This window comes from Strix aluco, chromosome 1 (genome assembly GCF_031877795.1).
Source record: "Strix aluco isolate bStrAlu1 chromosome 1, bStrAlu1.hap1, whole genome shotgun sequence".
Classification (NCBI taxonomy): domain Eukaryota; kingdom Metazoa; phylum Chordata; class Aves; order Strigiformes; family Strigidae; genus Strix; species Strix aluco.
In genome coordinates this window covers 82,966,779-82,991,942 of record NC_133931.1, presented here as the reverse complement: position 1 = coordinate 82,991,942, position 25,164 = coordinate 82,966,779, and the positions used below count along the sequence as shown (strand labels likewise).

At 45.8% G+C, this 25,164-nt stretch overlaps 1 protein-coding gene across 2 annotated transcripts in view; it reads right to left on the bottom strand.

The window, feature by feature from the left end:
* The window catches only part of BASP1 (brain abundant membrane attached signal protein 1), a 50,793-nt gene extending 29,649 nt beyond the window's left edge, over positions 1–21,144 (bottom strand). The window contains exon 1 of one of the 2 annotated variants that reach the window (XM_074826438.1): positions 20,959–21,144. The gene's annotated coding sequence lies outside the window, so the exon portion shown is untranslated. Of the gene's footprint in view, positions 1–14,882; positions 14,955–20,958 lie in introns of those variants that run through there. The other variant, XM_074826428.1, reaches the window with a different exon arrangement.
* Positions 21,145–25,164: the final 4,020 nt, after the last annotated feature.

Sequence of the window (25,164 nt, the reverse complement as noted above, 5' to 3'; positions counted from 1 at the left end):
TAAGAAAGGACCAGTATTTTTGGAGATACTACAAGTACACTAAAGAATCATTGCCAGCTGGCAGACTGTGGGGCAGATAGCCTGCCAGAATAAACTATCCTGTGCCCTGGCGCAAGGTTTTGGCAAGCTTTGCTGTGTCTATTGGAAGTATATTTCCCATGAGTCCCGGCAGCACCAGGCAGGCTCTCACCTAAGCTGCGCCCAGGCAGGAGTGAACACAGAGAAAGGGGATGAAGGAGAAGAGCTGAGCATGAAGAGGAACCTACGGTCAGGCAGGGGTCTGGGACTACCTTGCACTGTTTGGGAGCACAAGTAGAACTGGGATGCGAACTGACTGCAAGAAAAGCCTTGAGATCCAAAGACATGAAGGGTCTGGGAGAAGGATGAGGAAATCACACAAGAGAGATTCCTAATGGCTGAAACATCTATACCAATAATTGACTAGAGAGAGTTCTGCAGATTAAATCAATGTCTTTGAAAGATGCTGTTGCTGTGATAAGGGATAGGACAATCATGCCAAATTGCAAGGGCAATGTCCCCAGAGTAGGAACACAGAGCAGGAACACAGAAGTGCCAGACAGGGGAAAATCACCCTGTTGGGGACTGGAAGAGATAACGTGCTGGGTTGAGAGCCCCTACCTGGAAACGATCCTTGCTACCTCATTTTGGTTTGGAGTTTGAGGAGTGGAGACGCTCAGGGAGGGGGAAGATAAAAGGGGAAGGAGATTGTTCAAGGCAGCAAGGCAATCCTTAATTCATATAAACAGATTTTGGTCTTTGTTCCAATCTCCATAGCGAGCAAGACTGAGTGTCTGCACCTGCATGCTGGCTCCCAAAGGGCTGACAGAGGTTGCATCAAGATTCAGGAGGGCTTGAAGGCAGCTAGATTAGGTCTGGCCCTGAACAGGAGTTAAAAACAAGGAGTTCTGTATAATCAAACTTCCCCCTACCGAGCCTTCCTCATCTGTGTTTTTTCCTTTCCCATCATCTGAGCTAACGAAGAATTGTCTATTACGTTGGTCCAGCCCCAAAGCAGTTACCTAAGAGGAGCAGAGGTGAAACAGCCTCCAGTACTACAACAAAACACACATATTGGCAGACAGCAATGGATTAAATACAAGCACAGGGTTCATCTGTTTTTCCATTCACTCTAATATTTAACTCTATTAAGGTTATTTTAAATACAGAGGTCTCACTACTGTAGTGAGATATTTTTTGAAGTCAATCCAGAATATTTTTACTGTGCTGCTTTTTTTGCTTCTTTTCCACTCTAATGGAAAGCCTCAAAAAAAAAAAAAAAAGTCTCAATTTTAAGAAAACGCGTTGATTCTTTTATGTCCTCAAGGACTTGGCAAGCAGGCAGATTTGGCAAGCAGAGTCATGCATGGCCAGGCAGCAGCTTTTAAGTTTATGGACACGAAGGCCAGTGACATAAGGCACATACACTCTATCACAGCTGCCTGCTACTGAATTTCCACAGTGGGTCAGTGACTCGATTACATAAACAGTGGAAATAAGAGATCAAATCATCCCCAACACAGCCAATCTATTAATAAAATAAAGTCAGGAATTGGCAAAAGACAAGCTAGGAATGTTCCCCAGCTTAAAAGACAGCACAGACCTGAGTCTGAAGTTAGTAGCTCCAGTAACCTTGGCTTAAATCAGTCTTAAATATTTACAACTTTTTGAAATAGCATGCACAACTTCACTGAATGCATGGTATATTAGGATTCTGGCCGTACAGAGAGGAAAAACAGTACCTTAAAGGACCTGTTTCTAACTCACACTTCTCATCTTTACTTTGCTTCAAAGAAATCCTTAGATTGTTTTCATCTCTGTCATATCTGAGGTATGATAACCATGTGCAAGTACAGTCAGCTAATTATCTTCAGTGGATAATTAGGAGCACTGAGGAGCTTGGCTTTCTCCACCAATGGTAGATGCCAAGGCCTTTAATTTAGGTATTTAAGTTTGTTTCTTAAGCTACTTGGTGCAAACTGCAACACTACCTTTTCAATTTTTATAAAACCTACACAACTGAGCAAAATCTTCTTTTACATAATAATGATGCGTTTAAGAGCACTACTAGCGCTTTGCTGTAAGGACCTTCACACATGATGAACTAAGGCTTCAACACCATATAACCCAGGCATATAATTGTAGTTGAATTCAAATAGATGCTAACCACAGCTAAGTTACAATCCCCTACTAAGACCCAGGTCACACTGAAGGGGTAGTAAGAAGCAACAAGAAGGGAGGAATTAAAGCATCTTCTGCAACAGCTGAATATCTTAATCAGCTATTTTGCAATGATTTATTGCTTGGTCTAGGCAATTTCCTGAAAAAGTCAGGGTTTCATCTGTGGTCTAGGAAATGAAATTTCAGGTGCCAGTATCTAACTATCTTAAGACATAATAACATGATACAGTTTTCCTGGAAGCATGGTCAGGGAATTTCAAATTGCCACCATACTTTGTCAGAGTGAATCCTTAAATAGTACCTGCAAGATACCCTCTGAAATCTTCAAGTGCTCCACGATTGTTGAGGCAGCAGCTGGTTGAAAAACAAAACATACTCTGATCTTCGCTTTCTTGTTGATCTGCATGATGTCCTTCTTTTGGCTACTTTATGTGTTGTTCTGTGCAAACAATTGGACTATTTGTCTGGGAATAAAAATATTCTGTATAGTGAGAAAATGGTCTAATTTTTAATTTTCTTTTAAGATGACATGAGGAAATTCTTTGTGAAGCAGTGCAAGTTACGTGTACAGTTAAAATGGAAAATAGAAACATTGTTCCAAGAGAAAGAGGAAACAGTCTCAAAAAATGAATTTTCCATGCATTGCTCCATCTGAGCAGTTGCATTAATCACACCATACAAGATGCATGACACCTCTCAGCTCCCAAAACTGCACATATTTTAGTCATGAAAAAATTAAACCCATGTAAAACTGAGAAATTGTAAGCCCCTGAAAACAGCTGTTTAAAGAGTCTTATCAATCACACTTGTAGCAGTGTTAAGTTTGGAGAAAATCTTGCTCTTAGCTTAAACAGACACTAGTGACTGATCTGACTTTGATATTCAGAGTTATTCTTTTATTTTGCTGTTTGAGTATTTCATAGGAGAAATATTTGTGCAAAATTAGTACTTGTTAGCTAGGACAATGTACACAAGCCAGTTGTTGAGGCCAACAATACCCCTGAAGCAATGCTTCAGCGCTGGACTGCAGAAATAGCAGAGCAACCCAAATGAACCCAGAAATTCAAGGGAGCGCTCTTTATATCCCTCTAATTGGGTGGACACATCAATCCTTGTTAGAGCACCTCAGTGATTCATTTGTTGTTTACTGAGGCATGTGCTGGAAGAGTCCACTGGTATGCCTTCAAGGGTCACAGAGAAGCCTCTTCCATTGAAATTAAAAATCTAGTTGTCTTTAGCAGCTTTTTAATAAACAGGATTTCCATTTGACCCATATTAGAAGCTTGCTTTGTTGAGATTTAGAAAGAAATGTTTGTCCTTGCAAAAGAGCACTGGGGGCTGTTAATATTTAGATTAGATTTCTGCAGCGATTAGTTACTATTAGCACTTGAGTTTCAGCTCAAAATGAATATAGTTTCTTCCTCAAGAAGTTCTTCTCAAGGAGTCACCTTTCTTCCTCTCAGAGGCAGCAGGCTTTATAGACACTAGAGTCTTTCTAACAAATGGATTTTCAATCAGACCTGCATTAGGTGAGAAGCTGGAGTGCTCCAACACCTTATCGGGCATAGGTTCATGCAAGACCATCTGCAGTGCAGATGCACTCTGCCTAGCTTTAACACCATCTACGCCAGGTGCTGGTAGTCACCCCAGAGCACAGTGTGGTCTAACTATTTGTGTATTCACACTGCTGCTTGCACGGTTTCTGCAGATTGCTGAGCTCCATGCTGCCATGCAACTCTAGTACACGCCTTGAGCTAACTCAAAACTAGTGGTGCATCACAGAGCCATCACAGCAGCACCAGTACTGTAGACGTGACATCATACAATTCACAAGCAGAAGGAGAAGGAAGCAGCTTTTGATCCAGCAGCGCAGTTGTGCAGCTTGCCTGGCAGAGACAGGGGGTAAGCTCTCAGGCATAGCCCCTCACGCCCCCCACGCTGGGTAGCTTTACCAGCAAGAAGGCACATGGCATTGCCCAGGGGTGGTCAGGCCAGAAAGCTTCATGAGATCACAACTTCACACCAAATCACAAAGTGCTTTTTTCAGCCTGTTCTCCTTGATGGCTTTTAGCATTTATATCAGGGATTATATGCTTAGCCATGCACTTATCATCTAAAAGTTACACATTTTTTACAAACTTAGATTCCTTAGTTCAATGTGAGTTTGTTTTACAGAAGCAAAGCCACTAGAAAACAGGGGTTGGTGTCCTGTTCCCTGTAACAGAGGGAACACTGGTTTGCTATAAATAGCATTTATGCTGACTACCTGTGCTGAAGGAATGACAGAGGACCCATTAACATTTGTATGGTGGATTCAGTCTCTATAGCGCCACTCATTTGTGAAAGTGTGCAAATACAAATTAGTGGGATCTCCAACATTACTGTCATCTCTCATGTTGCCATTTTGTAATTATTCAGTTAGTTAAGGCTGAAGTTAAGAGGGACTGTTAGATTTTACAAGCATTTCTGGAGAGCTATGTGCACAAAAAAGCTTTATAATAAAAGATAAAACTGGTATATTTAACACTGATTTTTTTAAATGTTATTTTTATTCAATTTAATTCAATCAAAAAGAATGGAACAAGGACACTTACTACTCCAGGCAATGCTACACTGAAACTACTACTGAAACACTCAGATGGAGGGAAGAACTCTGGGGCACAGAGCAGTGTAACATACTGGTGCCCACATTACTGGAAGCAGTAGGGTAGAATACTTGTGAAATTGTACAAGAGGTGGCTAAACATTCTCAGAAGGATAAAATTAACTCCCACAGAGCTTCCTCATGAATGTGGCTATGGTGCTGCTGGGAACAGAGCTTCGAGGAACCCGCACTTCTAAAGCTACCAAATGCACTACGGACATATTCCCACTTTTATGGCTGCAATATATAGAGCAAAAAAATGTGGATCTATAGCTGTAGAGACTGGTCCAACTGTTCTCCACTTCCAGATACAATCAGAAAAGAAATTTATTTGCAATTGGTTTCTCAAAAATCCCATCAATAATCCTTTCTTTTTAACTGCATGGCCTCACAACATGGTAGAAAAGACTTCTCACAGGGCATTTCGGTAGGCAGGAAGTACCCAGTGAGTTACTGTATGAAACAACAATGAGATAGCTGGGCTCACCTCATAAAATACAGCTTTACACAGGAATAGCGCACTTACCTTGCTGTCCTGACAAAGTGTCTCATGTTTGGCTAACAGTCCAAACCTTCCCCCCCACAAGCAAGTGGCACCATTTTCCTGCAGCCAAATGGCTGACATAGTAGACATAAATACAAAAAACCTGTACAAAATGAAGCTCAGTTTTATAGCCATCTCCTAAGTACACTCTGTGAGAGAACTACATGTATTCATAAATTATGCTGAGCAGCTATCTACAGGATAAGACATTTCATAAAAAGTGCTAAGTTCCTGTTTACAGAATAAAGGATTTCTTAAACCAGTACCAGTGTAGCAATTTATGTGCAACACATTTTGATTGCTACTTTACTGATCTAATTCTATCAAGGAGTATAACCTGTAGTCTCAATGTGTTTTGTAGGGTTTTTTTGTAGTTTTGTAGTGAGAATCAGGAATTACAGATGAAACAGTTGAACTAAAATATCCTTTATCTTTTGAAGCAATCTACGAGTGACTCTTATACTAATAGAAAAAAATAAGAACTCCTTTGAAGATATTATAAATATGTATTAGGAATTAAAATGTAGTCCCCTTGATTAAAACTGATGGAAATCCCCCCAACTCTCCCCCAGTCAGCATTAAACGAACATTAAGAAACACTTGAAAGTATGAACCCAAGTTTCCGGTCCCATCTAATAGTTTTATCATAACAACCTACTCACTATTTGTAATATTCGAATCAAAAGACAACATTAAAGTAAGAATTTAGTGAGCCTTCTGCAGCTTTCTTGCAGTGCCAGGATCACAATATCCCTTGAGAGGCCTGGCTCCTGCCCAAGGCACAGACACGTCGGATGCTCCGAGGCATCCCTTTACTTGCCGTACCACTTTACTCACACCTGAGCTTTACACATCTTTCTCCATTCAGCTGTAAACAACACGATCGCATCATAAACCATAAGGGTTATTGCTTGCTTTGACAGGAATTGAAACAATGTAAAAAGACAAAAAAAAAGAGGAAGCTTAAGATTTGAGTCAGACTTCATTTACACAAAATAGATATGGATGTAAGAGATGTAGATGGTCATTAGAGGTCACAGTCTGGGTTAACTCACTTCTGATTTCCCACACTGGAACTCCCTTGTTAGTTCAGACATACGGTGATCTTTAAGCAGATTTAGCCCTTTGGCACTGAGTTTATGCCACTTACTAGATTTTAAACCAAAAAGCATTTTATTGGAAGATTTCACAATTGGTTTTAATTTGCAAAAGTTTGTGCAATATTTTTTTTAAATTACATAATGTGATGTTTCCATATTCTAGTCATAAGATGGATAGTCTTAAACGTGAGTTTAGATGAAAAACATTCTTAGAGGAATAACATTAAAAATTCATTAAAATCTTGACATGAAGGTGTAGTTAGGTGATACAGCTAAGCCAAATTAAATAGCTTGCTCTTTCAAGTGGGGTGGGCCTACTGCCCGCTCCACTGCCCTTGCAGCTGGTCTGGCTCATAGCTGAGCCCTGGGCAAGGTGATTCAGCTCACTGAGCTGGGAGCAGAGGAGCCCAGCCAGAAAAAAACAAAGCAAACAGGGGAGAGCATGCAGCCAGCCCATCCTAAGGAGCTGCTGATTCAGCTGTCCTACCTGCACCCTTGAGGTGGAAGTATCTAACACCATAGATGGGATTAGTTCTAAAATAAGGAAAAAACCCACACATTGTAACATAAATTTAAAATTTTCATGCTATGTAATTTGCCTCTAAGGTAAAGTAGCAGGACCAGCTCCATGCCAGGCACTTAATTGGCAGTTGGGGACTTGAACATCTTCCCGGAAACTTCTACAAATAAAATATTGCAAAACGGCAGAAACTGCTGATAGGATTTTATTTAAACTTTCCTCCTATCAGTATTGCACTTTCCATTTGGTGAAAAAAAAAGCTAAGGATGTGGTACAACACAGAAAGCTACAAAATCTATTAAAATATATTCAAATTTCAAATAATTCACATTATAGTTTTTGCAACAAGTTTTCTTATTGCTGCACATCCTCAGGGTGCTTTACCGATAGACATGATGTATGCCTTTCTTTAATTAACACTCATTAGTCCATAGGCTTTGTGTGCTATTGCATGCTTTAGGTCTTAAACCTCAAAACTCTATGAACTGTACTCTTTATTAAGTGGCTAGTTACCTTATGGTAGAAAATGGCAATGTTTTTACTATCCTACCATTGCAGACAGTAGTCTTGAAAGCATACGCTAATCCTGAAATACAAACTTGAGGGTTGATTTTAAAGTTCATGTTTATTTTCATTGGCCCGTCTCTTAAGTAGAAAAGGTTTTTGTAGCACACTAATTATGCCAGCCATATCTGGTTTATACAGGTCAGAGATTTCTCTATGACAAATCAGTCCAGCTCTAGAGTTTAAACGTCTGCATGCACATAATACTTGAAGATAAAAACTATCTTCTAGACCATATCAACCCTTGAATGAAGTTCCAGCGTGGCCATTTTTAGCACTTCATCTTGCTTACCTATTGCTTGTACAGCAGAGCTCCATAAGACAGCTGATGAAACAGGCTTGGTCGGATCACTTGTGAACAGTTTTTACCAAAACCAGATTCACCACCAAAACACAGCTGAAACCAGCTCCGATGCAGGGTGTTGACTCAAACCCAGGACAAGCAGTGAAATCCCCACAATCACTCTAACCCACCATCCTCATTCCATAGCTCCTACACAAGAGATCTACTGCAGAGAAGCAAGTAAGCAGTGACCACATATGTACTAGTATATGCTCCCTACCTACCCTAGTATATATTATCGCATAATAGTATGCGCTTGCATAGTCTAGTATATCTAGGACACACTCCCTTCCCTCACTGCTGTAATTGCAAGGTCTGCTGTTTCTCATGTACAGGCCTGTGTACTGGAAAAAAAAATTCTTTGCTCTACAGACTATTCTGAAGCCCTTTGTGCCAGTTTATATGAGCTTATTAATATTAATAAAACCTAATGCCAGGGATTTTGTCTCTGACCAAAATAATCCTAACCTAAGGCATATTTTTTTCTGACCTATCTACTCAACATGAAAACCGCACTGCTCCACATACTTATCTTCTTCAGAGTAAAAAGATAATCCTTCTTTCTCTTCAGGCAGTAGGAAACTCGCCTTCAACATCGATACTATCCAAATTAACCTACTTTCTTAAAGGAACTAAGGGGGAAGACAGGTAGAAAACCAAACAAGATGACAGAACATCGGGATTTAATGTTTTGGCAAATGTTCATGTATCATGGTTGCAAACACAAGCACTGTTATACCATATAAGAGCATCAGACCCAATCTGTGCTACCCACCCAATCATTCAAATTACCATGGAATTCTAGCAGCTTACAGCTCTGCCTTTATTAGTACAACTGAAAGCAAATAGTCACTGATCAACAATGTAAATAAAACCAGAATCGAGCCCACAACTCTAGTTCTGCTCCCAAACATGCCTCCCTCATTGAGAGGTGTGCTTCAGAGAATACCAATACACTGTTGTGCACAACTCAAGATCCATACATCACTGAATAATCTAACAATTAGCAGCTAAACAAAGGTGAGCATTTTCTCATCTCTAATAACACCAAGATATGGGCAGCTAGCCAAGAATCTGGTTCATTAAACAGAAACATACGTACAAATCATGCAAGTGCTTCATAAGAGCACAACACTATTTCCAGTTAGCATATATGGAAACTAAATAAATCTCAGGTTGCCCTCAGGTACAAAAAGGTTGATTGATTTCAAGAACGTAGTCAAAAGTATCCACAGCATGGGTAGCCCCTGGTATTGAACCAGGAGTTTCAACAGCAGCTGCCCACCTGCACACAAAAGACAGATTGCACAAAGATATTTGTTCAGCTAAACATTAAGGCTATTCAAAACCATTTTTGAATAGACACCAAGGATTTCTTTAGAAATCAGCCTAATTTATATCAGGCTTAACCTTCAAAAGCTATTGTTATTATGCCATTAAGTTCGAGCAACCATGTGTTGAAAACGTGTATATAGCCTTTGTTACGCAGTTAGATTCTCCACTCATCTGTGGAACAACCCAACAAACGTCTCTGCAGCCTATAGATTAAGTAACAAAAGACATACTAGCATCATACAAACCAGTATTACACAGCTCTCCTCAGATGAAGTCACAAAATTTCATTCTGAGCTTACTGAGTAAAATTTTTGAACCTACCCACATGACTTCATATCACTGTCTTGAAATAAAATTTAGGAACTGAAAGGTCTCAATCATTTTTGTAAGCTTTACTCCCTTTCTTGTACATCAGCCCCAATTTGAAGAATGGCCTCAAACTTACAGCACATTTGAGGAATTCTGTCAAAAGTGCTATGAGAAATCTCTGTTTAACAAGCTCTGCTGTTCAACATCAATAAATTAAATCTCCTCGTGCCAGCTCTATAAAAGCCTTATTTGTGTATTTCCTTCTAGCATATACCATGTCCATAAAGCATATTAGCAGAGGGTTTATCTTTTGATCTCTATTTTAGCAGAGCTCAGATATACTGCCAACAAATTAGTACTCTTGGGAATGGTATTGTTTCAACCAAACTAATTTCTCTGCACTCAAGAACAAGCTCACTCCAAAGGTCCTCCATGTGCCTAGTCCTACAAACCATCAGGCTGGAAGGGACCTCAGGAGAAGTCTAGATAGTCCCTCTTCTTGCCCCAAGGCAGAATGAGTTACATTCAAGTGATCTCTCACTGGTTATTGTCTTAGCTCTTCTTAAAATAATCACTCTCTTCTTTACGCTGCACAAAACAAATGTGTTCATTTTTTTCCTTTCATAGGTCCTGTTTGATCGCTCTTACTGTTTACATGTGTGTCCACTTGAACGGTATCTCTCCTTTATGTGGCATATGACCCATGCAAGAAATATCTTTAAATGTTCAATGCATAGTACATGAAATTCTTAGATGTCCATTTTAGGACAGTTAAAAGGCAATTTATTCTATTTTGGTAGCAAACGCTTAGCACAACTAGGAAGTGGACCTCTGTTATTCTTGTTGTCCCTTTCTGGTCAACAAAATCTTCTTTACGGTAATTCTGATCACATATTCTTTATGGCTACCATGTACAGTCTTTATTAGAAATGCCTCCATGGACAAGGAATTTTTACTGTGATTTATTAATTTCAAATTACTCAAGTTATTTTAACTCAGGTTACTGACCATCTTCCATCTGTCACAGAGCAAAGGGCAAATATTTTCCACATACAGTCTAAAGTTATGTTTATCTACTCGGACAGTAGAAATCCCATTTCTTGTGTACAACACAGTTACTTGCTAGTCCTTAGTGGGAGACCAGAGAAAGATGCCTCCTTGTTTCTATAAAAGGCTTTAACATGATTGTAAACATAAAAAAAAAATTCCACCATGTTAATTAAGATGAACTCTGTATTTTTTATTTCAGATGAAGGACAGCTGGGAGGTATTCCCGGCTGTGACTCCATAACTTTGAAATATAGTCTCTTAGGAACCATGAGCAGATTTAACCATGAATAGCTAAATGTGCCTAGAAACATGAAGTTATATTTAACTGTCTCCCTAGCTAATTAGATCAGGGAACCAGAATCATATGGCTAGATTAATTAAAACGGGGCATTTGTAATAATTAAGTTAGCTATTTGGTCTCCTTTCCAGTGCAAGGAGTCAATGAACATCGTCAGCACAGCTGCTGATGACTGGCACTTCAGACCATGTATGCCCCATGGATGCAGTCCCACCAACGCCACTGTGTCTGCAAGACAGCACAGAAGAATCCTGTGGGCAGCCTCATTTTATTTATTTTAAGAAGACCAAGTGGCCAAAGGATCTCTTCCCTGGAGGAGTCACTGAGGCTGCTCAGAGGAGAGAAGGTTTCTGGAGATGGCAGGGTGAGACAGGCAAGAGGTTCAAGCCAGGAACCTGCAGCTCAGGAACAAAACTGGAAAAATGCTGCAAGGAGCACATATCAGACTCCAAAGGTGTTGGAAAGGAAGTTCGGGACCAGGGAGGACTGTGGAAATTTGCTGCAGCACAGAAAACCACTGTGTACTTGAAATCAACATTAGCATTCAAAACTTGCAAGGGGTCATGGGCAGAGATTGGGCTGTGAATAGACCTTGTATCTATTATTTTGTTTCTCTCATCACTGTGAGTTTTCTCTATTTAAGGAGTTAATTAACTGAGATGACTAGTTGTAATTCTAATGAAAATAATTTCCTTTGAGTTTTTTGGTCTTCTTTGGGAGGTCAATGTAGAGGAGATGATCTAAATCAACCCACTTCAGTTCTCTGGCCCCCTGCTTGGGGACCCTCCACATCGACCAAAGGCTATTTTGTGTCTTCAGTCTATCTGTAGCCACAGACTTGTACTCCAGAAAAAAAAAAAGAAAAAAAAAGGCTTATATATTTGCCATGATGAACTTATTTGGCCTCAACAGGGCACTCATTTTGATGGCATTTATAATGAATTTGCACAGCAATCATGTTGTTGTCTCCGTCATTTATAGATGTTGTGCTTTATTTGGACACAATGAATATCTCAAGCAATTAGAAGTGGATCCAAAGAAGGGTTTCTCTATGAAAGCAACTCAGGCCAGTATGACCGTGACAGCTACTGGCCTTTATGCAATATGCAGCCCAGCAAAGCCACAGCTTGACAGACAAGCTTTGTCTATTATAATAGCAAATGTTTCCCCTAAAAGTGTGTTTTGGAAGGTTTTGCAACTCACTGATGTAGTTTAATTATGATCTTGCAACAATTTGTTTAACGTCCTACAGGAATCAAACAAATCTAGTTCTTCCTGAAAATAAGACTGACAATGCAAGCTATCACATACAGGTTTTGGGGTGTTGGGTTTTTTTTATTTAGTCAAGTGCCAGTTTTGCTTCAAACTAAAACACCATGTAAAAAAGAAAAAGTTCTATTCCCTTTCAGTCAGCAGGAGAAATCACATGAGTATTTCTTCAAGTGATAAGAAGGTTAAAGTGTTGAATGCTCTTGACTGGCAGAGCTCCAAAATCTCCATATTTTTACAGGATTTGCATAAAACTTTGTTTAAGATCAAGTTCTCATGTTGATATGATCTCACTCTAGTGAACATCCAGGTTTGGGAGCCATATCCATGCAAACAGTTGGGGTCTAGTAACATTAATTTCAGAGGCTGGAATTGAAGTTCTGCAGTAAGTGGTTCTGTTCTCATATCCCTGCTTTGTATTACACAGGAATGCCAGCACACACAAGTTTACGACATAGATCTTACTGCATTCTGAATACCTGCTAATGCACATATTACATGTTAATGTGTGATTAACAAGGTGTTCTGTGAAATAGGTTGAGTTACTTCACTGCTGAGAATATGGACTTCTAGAGAGGATAACAAAGGGGAATGGCAACATAACCAGTTGTGATAATTTAATTGAAGATAAATGTTCTACAGGGACATGGCAAAGAAGGATCGAGTCAAAGTTATCTGAAAAATAAGTAAGCACTAGCTTGAAGACACATGAATTTTTTTTACTGTGCCATATTTACAAATATGCTTAGAGATAATAAGGTATATCCCAACATGTTAGCATAAAAAGTTTATATCAAGAAGTGTATTGAATGGCTTCTTTAACCAGGAGCAAATGTGCCAAAGTACTTTGGTTTTGAAGCAGAAAGGAAAAAAAAGCTGCTGAGATAAGTATTTCTATTCTTGGACTGTAAATTTACTGCCACTGTTTCACAGCAAACTCCTGGACAGGCTTTTTTTCTGAACCACAAATCTGTCAGTGCAGAACTTCCTTCGCTCCCTATCACCTCTGTGTTGTAGCTGGTGAGGAACGCGGATGTTCAGTCTCTTGCCTCACGCGGTCAATAGTTGTGGGAGAGCACGCAAAGCCAGTCCGTTTCCCTCAACATCATTCTCCAAGTATCAACTCCAAATTAGAACAGAGATGGCAAGTATTTAAAGACACAATATTTATCCTGTTTCAAGCAAGGGGAGTCATTTGTTGACTGATATGTTTACTGTTCTCCATAATGCCTTGGTGATGGCATTGTTTCAAGAGATGTTTACAAAAACACCTGTAGGTGATCTGCAGTATAGTTTGAACCTTCGGTAACAGAAGCTACCTCAGCACTGAAGGCTACTTCAAGACATTGTGCTGCAGTGGATTGCCAATACAGTGTGTTGTTCAGTCAGGACTGAGAGACCATGAGGAGTGCCACGTTGCTCTTGCCATCACCATCAATAATTTGTTCATGAATCTGTCAGTCACTGACTCATCCACAAAAAAGGACAGCTGAACTTTCAGTGAACTAATAGTTATTCTAGTGTTTATAAAAGACTACTGTAATAATAATTTTCTTGAGCTCTGTTGAAGCTTTTATTCAATATTATATGCATGGGAAAAAAGTACACTCAGATGAGCTCTCATATTTCAGTACACATGGCAGCTTTTACTTAGCTTGGTTCTAAAAGTATTATTCATTAAGGCAATGTCATCGGTTCAAGGCAACTGGATGTAAAGCATGGACCACTATGCAGAAAGCTGAAAGTCCCTCTAAATATCATCTAGGGAAACTAGCACTGATGAAACCATTAAAAGGTACAATACTGGTGGAATGTCAGATGGCCACAAGCAGCTTAAAAGGGGTTCTGATGGTACCTCTGCGCTGTGGGATGGTTTTCTTCAAGGTGAAGGTTTCTGAGGGCAGGAAATGAGAAAAGGGAACAGCGTACAGGAACAGAGAGTGGATACATCCTTCTTACCAAAATCCTTCCCAGCGAATGATACCAGATCCATCAGAAAAAACTGCCTGCATGGACAACTTGTCACTCTCCTTGAACTCTGACAATCTACATGCAGCTTTCTAGAGCATCACGATGCTCTTCGCTATGGATGTGGGAGTTATGCAGAGCACGTATGGACTGCAAACAGGGAAAGAGTTTCCACATTTCCACCTCTGCTTTAGTCTGCTAATTTAGGCACTTGAATTATAGGCTAGGGGGCTATCCTGAGCACTCAGGTACACTACAGCAGCCTCACATGCTCCTAGCGAAACAAAGCTACAAACCAACAGTAAGTTCTACTCCATCTAAAGCAAAGTAAGGAATGGAAAAGCCTGGAAAATCTGGCCAGATTTCCATTTTTAAACTCTGGGGAGCTGTTGCCTCCCTTGCTTCATGGGGCTTGTAGATCTGAAAAGCAAAGCAAGAGTCAACAGGCAGCTTTCACCCACTCTTCAGTGAGACCAGCTATTGCCAGCATGGGCTGTACATTCACTGGAGCAGAGTTTGCACACAGGACTGAGCAATGCTGCTGCAGAGGAACGAGCCCCACTCTCTCAGCCCACCTGGTTCAGAAACCTGTTGGGTAGAGGAACTAGCACATCTTCCCCAGCTTTGTGGTGACAGCAAGAAACCCAGAAGAGCTGTTTTTATTGCCTCAGAGCTCACTGAATTTGCTTCCTCCCACCAGCTCAGCACAATTAGTAGCAGAAGTCAATCATGCACTTACCAGTGCTGGCCAAAATAAAAGCAACTGGAAACTTCACACATGAATGGTGAATGCCAAAATGATCCGAGCCCCACATCTAGTGGTGACACGTTTCACCCTATCCTTCTCCAGACTTCTAGTTTTATACCACCTCTAGCCTGTTTTTGGTTTTGTTTTCTTTCTCCCCTAATGACGTGCTTCACTGCTTTGAGGAAGGATGATTACAGGAAGCTGATGTAGCAATTCTCAGGCTCCAGCCTATTTTGGACAAACAGATGTACCAAAGGGTTTCGCATGGGTTTACTCTCCATGTGATTACGCATTTGCAACCGGGTTTTCACTGTTTTCTACATCCTGATTTGTGCTTGTTTTGTGTGTGCTCTTCTAAAGTAGTTAGGTGAGAGAGAGGTGTATCAGTTCTATTATTGTTGATAACAACAGTGTGCTTCATTTCCTCTCCGTAGTTCAGCAATCATCTTAAATTTGTCTAGCAGATGCACATGTACAGCATCCTGCTATGTGACCATCTTCTACTTCATCCTAAAACAGTTAATGTCAAGCCATAATTTTGAATATGAGCCCCTCCTTCACAAACCAATCACATAAGGTAAACAGTCATAGCAGAAAATTCACAAACTAAAACAGGTTCTATCCTTTTGCAGGGGTCATGTTCTACATCCTATCAAGTATTTAAGGACTATTAAAACAGGAGATGGCCAGTAGCCCCCTGAGTTTACTACTTGTACAAAAGTGGCTTCCATTTGTCATGTAAAGTCTTGATGACATAGATTTCTGTCATTAAAATTAACCCTATGGGAAGCTTTGCCATTATAGTTACTAGGCTTTTGCCTGGAGTAAAAGGATATGCTTCAACATTGCATTCACATCCTCTTCATGCCAATGAGTTGGTACTACAACCACCATCATGACATCATTAGCAAGCATCCATCAACATATCTTTATAAGTAGCAAAAGGTAGATGGTTAAAGCCCAGTCTTATTACACATTCAGTGCTGTGTCCTTCGTAAGGACAGCAAAGTCTCTAATCAAAATGAAGCTCCTACCATCAAGTTTACAGTAAGCACCAAGTGCGTGCTGCTCTGAACAACTGCTACAGCAGTGTACATCAAATTAAGTCTTTTGAAAAGACCTTCAAATTCCTACAGGGTAAAAAAAAAAAAAAAATGCCTGGATCAGCAGATCATAATCATATGTGTGGCAGTACTTACCAGGCTAAAATCTAAACTATGAAACATGTGACTAAAAAGCATGTGGCTTTCCCAACACTACAGCACTGCTGAGGTACTTGGCAGGCTATACCCCACAAGTCAGATCAACTATACAGACTACTTAATTTCTATTCTGCAGAACACAATACCAAACACATCAAAAGACATCAGCTTCTGATTTATATCCTAAGACAGAAGGTTTTTATTAATAAAACTGTTTCCTCGGAGTTAAATTCCATTAACCATACTTAAGAGGGAATTACTACACATCTTGCTCCCAGGCAAAGCCTGACCATTCCACATGTGTTACAAATCAGTATCTCTTTACGTTTATTGATGTGCTGAAAAAAGTCAAAGGATTTTATTTTCAGATTCTGGCAAGTCAGGAATCTTTCATGTTTGAGGAATCATGTTGCTATCAATCAGTTTCTATTTTAAACTTATGAATTTTCATATCAAATAACCAATAGCTACATTTTCATACTAACCGCATTTCTCCATTTTGAAGTAAGAAGCTGAGCTGGTATCATGCTTATAAGAAAGACAGCTGGGAGATACAAGATGCTGTAGAGAAGACTTTAAAGTCCTTTCCATTCTGCACGAGGTGCTTCCCCCCTTCTTCCCCCGGAATTTTTTTAAATCTTGAAAGCGTTTCCTCTAATGCATGAAACCTGTATTATGCTGCATATGGTTTCTATTTTCAAGTCTCTAATGCCTTCAGGAATTTCTTTGATTTCTCTAGTTGTTACCTCATTCTTGTCATTCCTGATTGACACAGAAGAAACAACCCAAGCCCCTCCAAAGCTTGCTTTCTTTAGTTACGAAGTTGTCTCAATGCATCTGTACAGTACTTCAAAATGGCCTGCCTTTACTGCCCATGTAGGAATACTTGAATACTGGTTGATAATTCTTCATTATATATGAATAGCATCCAGTTTTCTTACTTGAAGAACTCAGATTTTAGCCATTAAATTTACAGTGTACCCAAGGACACTACATTTATACCCACAGACCTAAATCAAGACCTGGGATTTGCGCACAAATGCGTACATAAAAAAATGTAACATCCTCTTCTTGCAGATGGAGGAAAAAAAGTAAATCTGAAATTCTTGTTTTCAAAATTAGTGCAAAATCACCTTTCAGTGGCAAGTTTCCAAATAATTAGTAGCCCAATGGCAACTGAATGCCTGAAAATGTAGCTGCACAGAAGTCTCACAAGATTTCATGGGAAGGCCTGTTTCTGCCCCGCAGTCAGCTTCTGTCCCTCAGTGTATCCCATCAGGGCATGGGCGGATGCCTGCACAAGGGAAGAATTCAGCATTGTTCAGACAGAAGCTGTCCTGTGCACGGGAGGCTCTGCTGAAGGACTTAATGGTTCACTGCATGGGGCAAAGCTACCAGTGGAACACAGCACAAACACAAGATGCTTCGCTTGGAAAATAGAATTTATTCCAGAGACTTAATGCTGAAAGATCAAAACACACAAATGCTTAAGGACTAGAAACAGTTCTAGAGACGGTTCTGAAATTATGGAGTGTGCACACTCTATAATCTCAAGGAAAGACGATGCTCCAAAGGTATGCCACTTTCTGAAATAAATCAATCTTTTATCACCAGGTTTCTTCAGTGGGTGTTGCATTTCAAATGCAAAGAAGCATGGAAAAAGGGGGTGAGGGAGGGAAGAAAAGAAGAAAAGCACCTGATCATTGCTACACGCAATAACTGGAACGGTAATTTTACCAGTTTTACCTTTTAATGTTGATTTTATTTTAACTGGATATGATATGCTCAGAGGTTCATATCAAGAGAAAAAAAACCGCTGCATGACTGCTTTTTGGCAACTACGTACAATTTCCCTGAATTACACAATCAGCTATTTCATACATGAAGCATACAAGAATAGACAGAGCCACCATGAATTTCCCAATGCTTTGGGTTTATTTCGTACACAGACCAGAGTTGGCGCTCTGCAGCGAAACTAAAACAGCCAGACAAAAAGAAAATACTCACTGCACACAATCCAGCAGGTAGGGAGATCACAAAGCAAAGCTTCTCCCTCATATTAAGTTCTGTGAGATAATGAGTAGAGACAGCAAGCGCAAAACCCTTTGGTCATGCCCTTACTTCTTCCCTCCCACCCTGAAGCTTGGAGGGTCTGCCAAAAATTCTCAGAAATACCCTGAATACAGGAGGATTGTGCAGGTAAAACCATTTCCACCGGAGACAGCGGTAGGAGCAGATGCCGCATCTTCCCCTGGTACGGCACTCCCACCCCACGCTCCCGCTGCTTCGAGGGGAAAACTACCAGATACACTGGGAAAAAGCCCTCCGTGCTTGAAGCCTGGCCGCCGGTCTGGGTGGTGCTTGGCAAGCACAGAGGGGACATTAAGCCAGATTTTAGGGCTCTGATGCCACGGCTTCTTCACAAGGGACCTTATTTGAAAACACTGGAAATACCAAGTAATTGCTACGTGAGAGGCCTTAGGGTATCTGTTTTCCAGCGAACATTCATCACCCTGGAGGGGATGCAATAAACCCCGCTGCCATCCTCTGTTGAGAAGCCCACTTGCAATAGTCTTTTGTCATCTTTAACTCCAGCTTGACAAATACACCCGTCGTCTCTGTTCAGAAGCTAACAGTCATTAGCTGACAAAATCACCCATTTCCAACAGGCTTAAGCACGCTCACCCTAAAGAGAAGCCTGTATCCTAATTTTGGACAAGAGCATCTTCTGGGAAAAAGGGGCAGGCGGCTGAGGAACGAGCACCGCCGGCAGCATCGGGATGCAACAATTCGAACAAAAGAGATTTCAAGATGTCGTACTAACACACACACACACACAAAATTAAATAAATCTTCCTCTTGAGAAATTGCTTCCCCTGGGCAGAGGGCGATGCTTCAGGAGACCCGCGGACACGCAGCACACGGGTGTCTCCCCCCGGCCGAAGCCCGGCCCCCAGCCGCTCCCCGCGGCGTGGCGGCCCCACGGGACGCCCGGCTGCGGCACGCACGGCGCACCCGCTGCGCCCTCTTCGACCAGAAGGACCCACAGACGGACCTGCCGTACCGGCGCTGCTGGAGAGGAACACGCACCCGCCCCCCCACCCCGCTCCCCGTTTCTGCACCGCCCCCCCCCCCCCCCCCCGGCCGTTTTGCGGGTGCGGGCGTTGGAACCCGGCGCGGGGGAGCTCTGCGGGCACCCCCCAGCCACCCGCCGGCCGAAACCTGCTGCGGGCGGGGAGGGGGGCGGGCAGCACCGCCCTCCTTTTCCCCTTCAAAAATGCCAGATTTTGTCTCGGTAAACTGAGGGGGGGCGCGGTGAAGGGAGGAGGGCGGTTCCGCTCCGCCGCCGCGCAGGGTACCAGTTGCCAAAGCTCAGCCGGGCGCAGTGCGGACACTGGAGGGTGCCGGCGTGCCCCGGGGACGCCCCCATTTACCTCCCCGGGGGCAGGTGCAGCCCCGGCGAGGCCAGGCGGGGGGGATGCGGTTGGGGGGGGGGGGGGGGGGGGGGGGGGGGGGGGGCCCGGGGGTCGCGGCGCAGCGCGGAGCCTTTGTTCCGCCGCCGGCCCCGGCCCCGCCCCCGGCTCCGCGCATGCGCCGGGCACAGACAAAGGCGCGGGCAGGGGCGGCGGGAGCCGGTCACCCCCCGCCGCGGGACGCCCACCCGGCGTGGCGGGAGCGTGGGTCCCGTGTGCCTGTCCCTTCCCCTCCCCACCCCTCCCCTGCCTCAGCCGCCCCGCCCGGACGAGACAGGGGGAAAGTTCCTTGCGTGTGAAAGACACGCGTGTGCGTGGGGAGAGGCGGCACAGCGAGGCGGGTCGGGAGGAGAAAGAATTTTAAAAAAAAAAAAAAAGGTTGTGGGGATGTGTAGCCTGCTTTGGTGGGGGGAAAACGGGGGGAAAAAAAGGGGCTGGGGGGGGGTCTGTGGGAAGAGGGAGGCGGCGTTCGATGAATATTCATGACACGGGCACAGCCGGGCGCGGGGCGGCCCCGGGGGGGGGCGGCGGCGTCCGCTGCCTTTTTTCGACGGCCGGTTGGTGGCCGCATGCTGCCGCGGCAGGACTCGGGCAGCCGAGCCCCCGGAACCTCGGCGGAGCGCCCCACCGAGAGCGCGGGGCTCAAACCCGCCGTGGCCTCCCGGCGCACGCGTGACCGCGAAGGCAGCGCCGCTCCTCCCGCCGCCCCGCCGAGAACAATCGCGTTGTTGCCAGCCACAATAGGCACGCGCAGGCTGCGCTCCTCCGGCCGCCCGGCACTGCCCCCCCCCCCCCCCCCCCCGACACCCCCCGAGCTCCCCCCCCACCGCCCCGCCGGGCCCCCGGCGCCTCCCTGCGCCGCCGCCGCCCCCCGCCCCGCCGCCCTGCCATCTTCCTGGCGCGGGGCGGCTTCTCCTCCGAGCGCTTCGTTTCGCGGAGTGGGTTGGGGATCTTTTTCTGATTATTTTTATTTTGTTTTAAGCAGCCTCCCTTTGGAAACGGACTCAAGGCATCGCAAAGAAATGGGGCATAAACCACTATTATTGCCACCACACCCACCGCTACCCCCAGCCTCCCCCAAGAGAGCCTCATTGGGCATTTAAATTTCACGGAATAGCCTTCAGTCCCCTGTCGTGCCTCGAGTCCGCTCCCGGCGGTCTCCCTCTCGAGGAACCGAGTTCCTCGCAGCGATATTCCTGAAATGTGCCCGGGCGGGCGGCTCCCAGCCCGCTCCGCTCTCCCCGCTCCGCTCTCCCTGCTCCTCCCGAGTCAAACGCGCATCTCCGCTCCCCACATCCGAGACGCCACAGGGAGGGGGAAAAAAGGATAAAAATTGCAAAGCTCTCGGGGTCTGCTGTGTCAATGGCATAAGTGAGATATACCGCTTCTTACCTTTGTCTGGTTTTCCTCTCTCCCCCTCTGTGTGTTTGTGTGCTGGGGTGTCACCAAGAGAGTCCCAGGTAGCCCAGAGCCCGCTCGGCTTGGTCTGAGCGCTGTGGCTCTCCCCCGCTCGCTCGCCGGGACTGGAGTGACTAGTGCCTGCTGGAGCAATGCCGCCGCTACCGCGGCTGCTGCCTCTGCATTTCTCACTCTCTCCCCCTCCCTCTTTCCCTCCCTCCCCCCCCTTCTCTGTGACAGTCTGTGGGCAGTTCAAAAGCCACACGCACTAATTTATTTATTTCCCAGGCAGGAGATGCGCTGCGCGGCGTTCACGCGTAGGGGGCGCACGGACCCAAGGTTTTAAATACCAGCCTTGCGCGCTGCGGGAGGACTCTCTCGCAGGTCCGCAACCGCACCTTGCGACCCTCAAAAAAAATAAATCTCGGGGAGGATCGCGGCGAGGAGGGGACGGGGAGCGGGAAGGGAGAAGCCAGCCTGTCCTGCTCCCCGTGGAGAGCGGGCGGGGCCGCGCGTCGAGGTGCGGAGCGCTCCGCCACCTTCCGCACCCGCGGGGCGGCTGGCCCGGCTTGTGCCCCGTGGGGCGGCGGCGGGGCCGGCCCCGGCGGCGCGGGGGGAGCCGGGCGGCGACGGGACGGGCGAGCCGGGCCGCCTGCCCACCCGTGCGGGACCCGGCGCCCCTCCGGAGAGGGGCGGCACGGGCGGAAGAGGCTGAAAAATCCCCGGCGTTTGTGCTTGAGGGCGCTTAAGGAGAGGGGCTGCCCGTTAAACACAACAGGCGCAAAAAACTAATAAAAACGGAGGAAGGCAACCCATTTCTCGGGGGAACGGATCTCTCCCGGGCGCTCCTGCAGCTGAAGAGCTGGCCTGAACGTCGCCGGGGCTTCAGGTCTGGGATCCCTCCAGCTCTCCCCCTGCTCAAAAGCCTCCCTGGGGCTGCCACTGCACCCCCGCACCCCACCCCCCCAACCAAGGGCGCTGCCCGCACCTTCCCGCCTCTCCCTTTTTCAAACCCCGTCGTCGGGCACAGCCGGGCTGCGGCGGAGCCGGGCGCGCCCCGCTCGTCGCTCCGCGCCCGCTGCGCGCCGCGGGGGCCCGCGGGGTCCAATGCGCGGGGCTGGGGCGCCCTCTGCTCCCCCGGCGGCAGGCGGGCAGGGTGGGTGCCCGCCCCCCGTGGCCCCGCTGCCGGGTGAAACGGGCGGGCTGGGCGCGAACGGCGGCGGCGGCGGCACCCCCTCGGGGGCGCGGAAGGGAGCGGTGCGGCCACGCCACGCCGCGGCTTCAAAGGCAGCAGCAGCACCTTTCAGCGGGGACAATGGAGGCTGTTTCCCATTCACGTGGGGACGAGGACCGAGCGGCAGGCGCGTAGCTGGCCCGTGATAAGGATAAATCCGGTTTGCATTTTCGGTAGAGACGGAGCGGAAAGGGCGCAGGGCGCGCAGCGGGCGCGGCGGGGGAGCTTTGCTGCAGGGACGTGGCGTGCGGTGCGACGCGCCGCGCGAGGACTCCCCATATATTCCCATGTAGGAAAACATTCGGGCAATAAAATGCAATTTGGGGTCTCTGGGTTCCACGCACAACACCGCGGAGCCCGTGGCCGCGCCGAGCGTCCGGCGGGGCGGGGGGCCGGGCTCCGGGACGGGCGGGCAGCGCAGTGGGAGCCCCCGTTGTCCCCCCGCGGCCACACAAAAGCCCTGGGCGGAGAGGGAGGGAGCGAGCACGGGCACGGCGGGTTTCCTGGGCGACTGCAGGGACAATTCCCCATATTTTTGTGCAAACCTTCACATACCAGTCTTCGCTTCAGCCTTTTTGTTTTGGTTTGGTTTTTTATCTTTCCCCCCTTAATTCTTCTCCGTATCTCCGTTTTTTTTTTCGCGGTGGTTTAACCCTCGCGCTGCAGCAGCTCGCCATGCCCCACCTGCCCAAATGCAGCATCCCACCCCTCCTCAGGCGCGGTGCAGGGCTGGCTGCGCCCTTGCCGCAGCTGGGGGGGAGGGAGGGCAGGCGGGACCCCTCACACACACTCACACACACACACACACCCCCAGCCCCACCCGCGACATCTCCCCGCTCACGGTAACGGGCTGCTGAGGGGCGGCTGCACCGCACGGGTGAGGCAAGCAGCATTTACCGTTAAATTGGGTAATGGAAGTTAAAAAAAAAAAAGGGGGGGGGGGGGGGGGAGCTGCTCCCGGCGGAGCCGAGGCGCGCCCCGCCCCGCGCTGCTTCCGCGGCTCTCCGCGGGGAGATGCGGGCCGAGCGCCCGGCACGGTGGGGGCTCTCCGGGGCTCCGCCCGTCCCGTTTCCCGGGAGCATCCCTGGAGAGGGAGCAGTAACGCGGCCCCCGCCCGTCGGTGGGCTGCCGCAAGGTCAAGGGGGAAAATCCATCCCCCCAGTTTTGTTTCTGAGCCACGCGTCTTTGTGAGGCAGGGCTGGAGAGAAGTGACAGGCAAGGTGGGTCCAAAATCTGACGAGAAAGTAAGGCGGAGACAGGCGGAGCACAGCAGCGCGCCCACAGAATAGCTGTCGGGGTTTGAGGGCCCGGGCTGGGCTGAAATGGGGTCCTGGACCATGGGCGGGGCTCAGGGGAAGCCCCAGGTTAGGCTGGTTAGCCTAGTCAAGGCTAACAGTGCCTGTGGGACCATGACATTTAGACTGTCAGGATTGTCCTGTAAAATTGCCTAACCACTACAGAACCAGCGTGAAATAATCTAATAGAGGTAAAGGAAAAGGCCAGTATTTAAGCCTGTGTTTGAAGGTGGGCTTAGGCAGTGGATGTCCACTTGCATGGAGTCAAGTGCTACCTGACTCGACAGGGGAAAGACAAGTTACACAGCGTTCCCAGTGTATCAAGGAAATAAAATTTCTGCACCTGTATTGAGTCATTTGCTTGGGAATGCCTATACAACCAAAAGTGGCAAGGAAATAGTCATTGATGCTACCAGTTTGAGAGGGGTTTTGATCCTTTTCCTCTTTTTACCACCAGTTAGGGGGCTGAGATGATAACCAGGGTTTACTAGCTAGCGTTCTTTTAAATATATGTACTAAATTATGTATCTTCAAACAACCCCCTAAATTCAGAATTTATCAAATGCTCCCTTTAGTTAACTTTGCTGCATCAAGATGTACATCTTACATGATAAATGTGATACATTTATCCAAATTGAGATTCTAAGCCGCCTTTGAACATCTTTGCCATAGCTAAGGGTGTTGTAAAGCATCCCCACCTTTTCCTCATATGTCAAAGGAACCAAAAGACAAAGTTGGTATCAGGAAGAAGAAAAACCACCGAACGGAGACACCTGCAAAAAGATGGAGAACCGGGTCTGTTCTGGAAACATAGGTACGTCTAGGCTCTTCTGTGTAACATAACTGTTTGCTGCTTTTCTGAAATCCACAGTTACTCTGCTGTGACAAACACCCTAGCTAGCTCCCTCTTCTTAGCCAGCTCCTCTTGTCACCTCTTGACAGTTACTCCATCTCAGGGCCTTTCCCTTCAGCGTCAACCCTTAGGGCCTGACTTTATTCAGCCCTCTCTGTCCTCCAGGTCTCACCCACTGTCATATTTCCATTTTCCCTATTAGGGAACAAATACAATCCTGAACACTTTTTTTTTCCTCTTTAATTTGTATTCAGTTTGTTCTTCTGATTAATAATGAACTCTTTGCTCTGTGATTATGTTAGGTCTGACAAAAGAGCCGCAAGCCACAGCTCTTAGCCCAGCATTATCTCAGGGTAAGTTCAAAGCACTTCACGAGGCCACCTCTCTTGTTCGTCTCCCACCCCACCAACATCCCTCCATCCCTATCACTCAGCTCCTCCATTTCTGTGTCTGAGCACTCTCTGGTTTTCCTCAGGAGAAGCTGGTATCCATAAGGAGCACCTACTCTGGGGAAGTAGGGGGCTTTTCGTTTTACTCTGTGAGAAAAATGACCAGCAAGCAAGAAAAAAAAAAAAAATCACCAAGTTAAAAATCCCACCAGTGCTCCTCTTCTAGAATCAGCCTAGCAAGGGAAACCCCTCCTTCCTCGCATTTTTCATCACAACAAAACAAAAGCAAATCCAAAGTCTTAGCAGCTCAGGGCTTTGCAAACCTGCCACCTTCGGCTGCAGCTGCCGGAGCAGCCTGGCCCCCTGAGCCTCCATCTGCTGCTCTATTTCCGAACTTACACCACAAGAGGGAGCGTTTTGTTCAGTTTA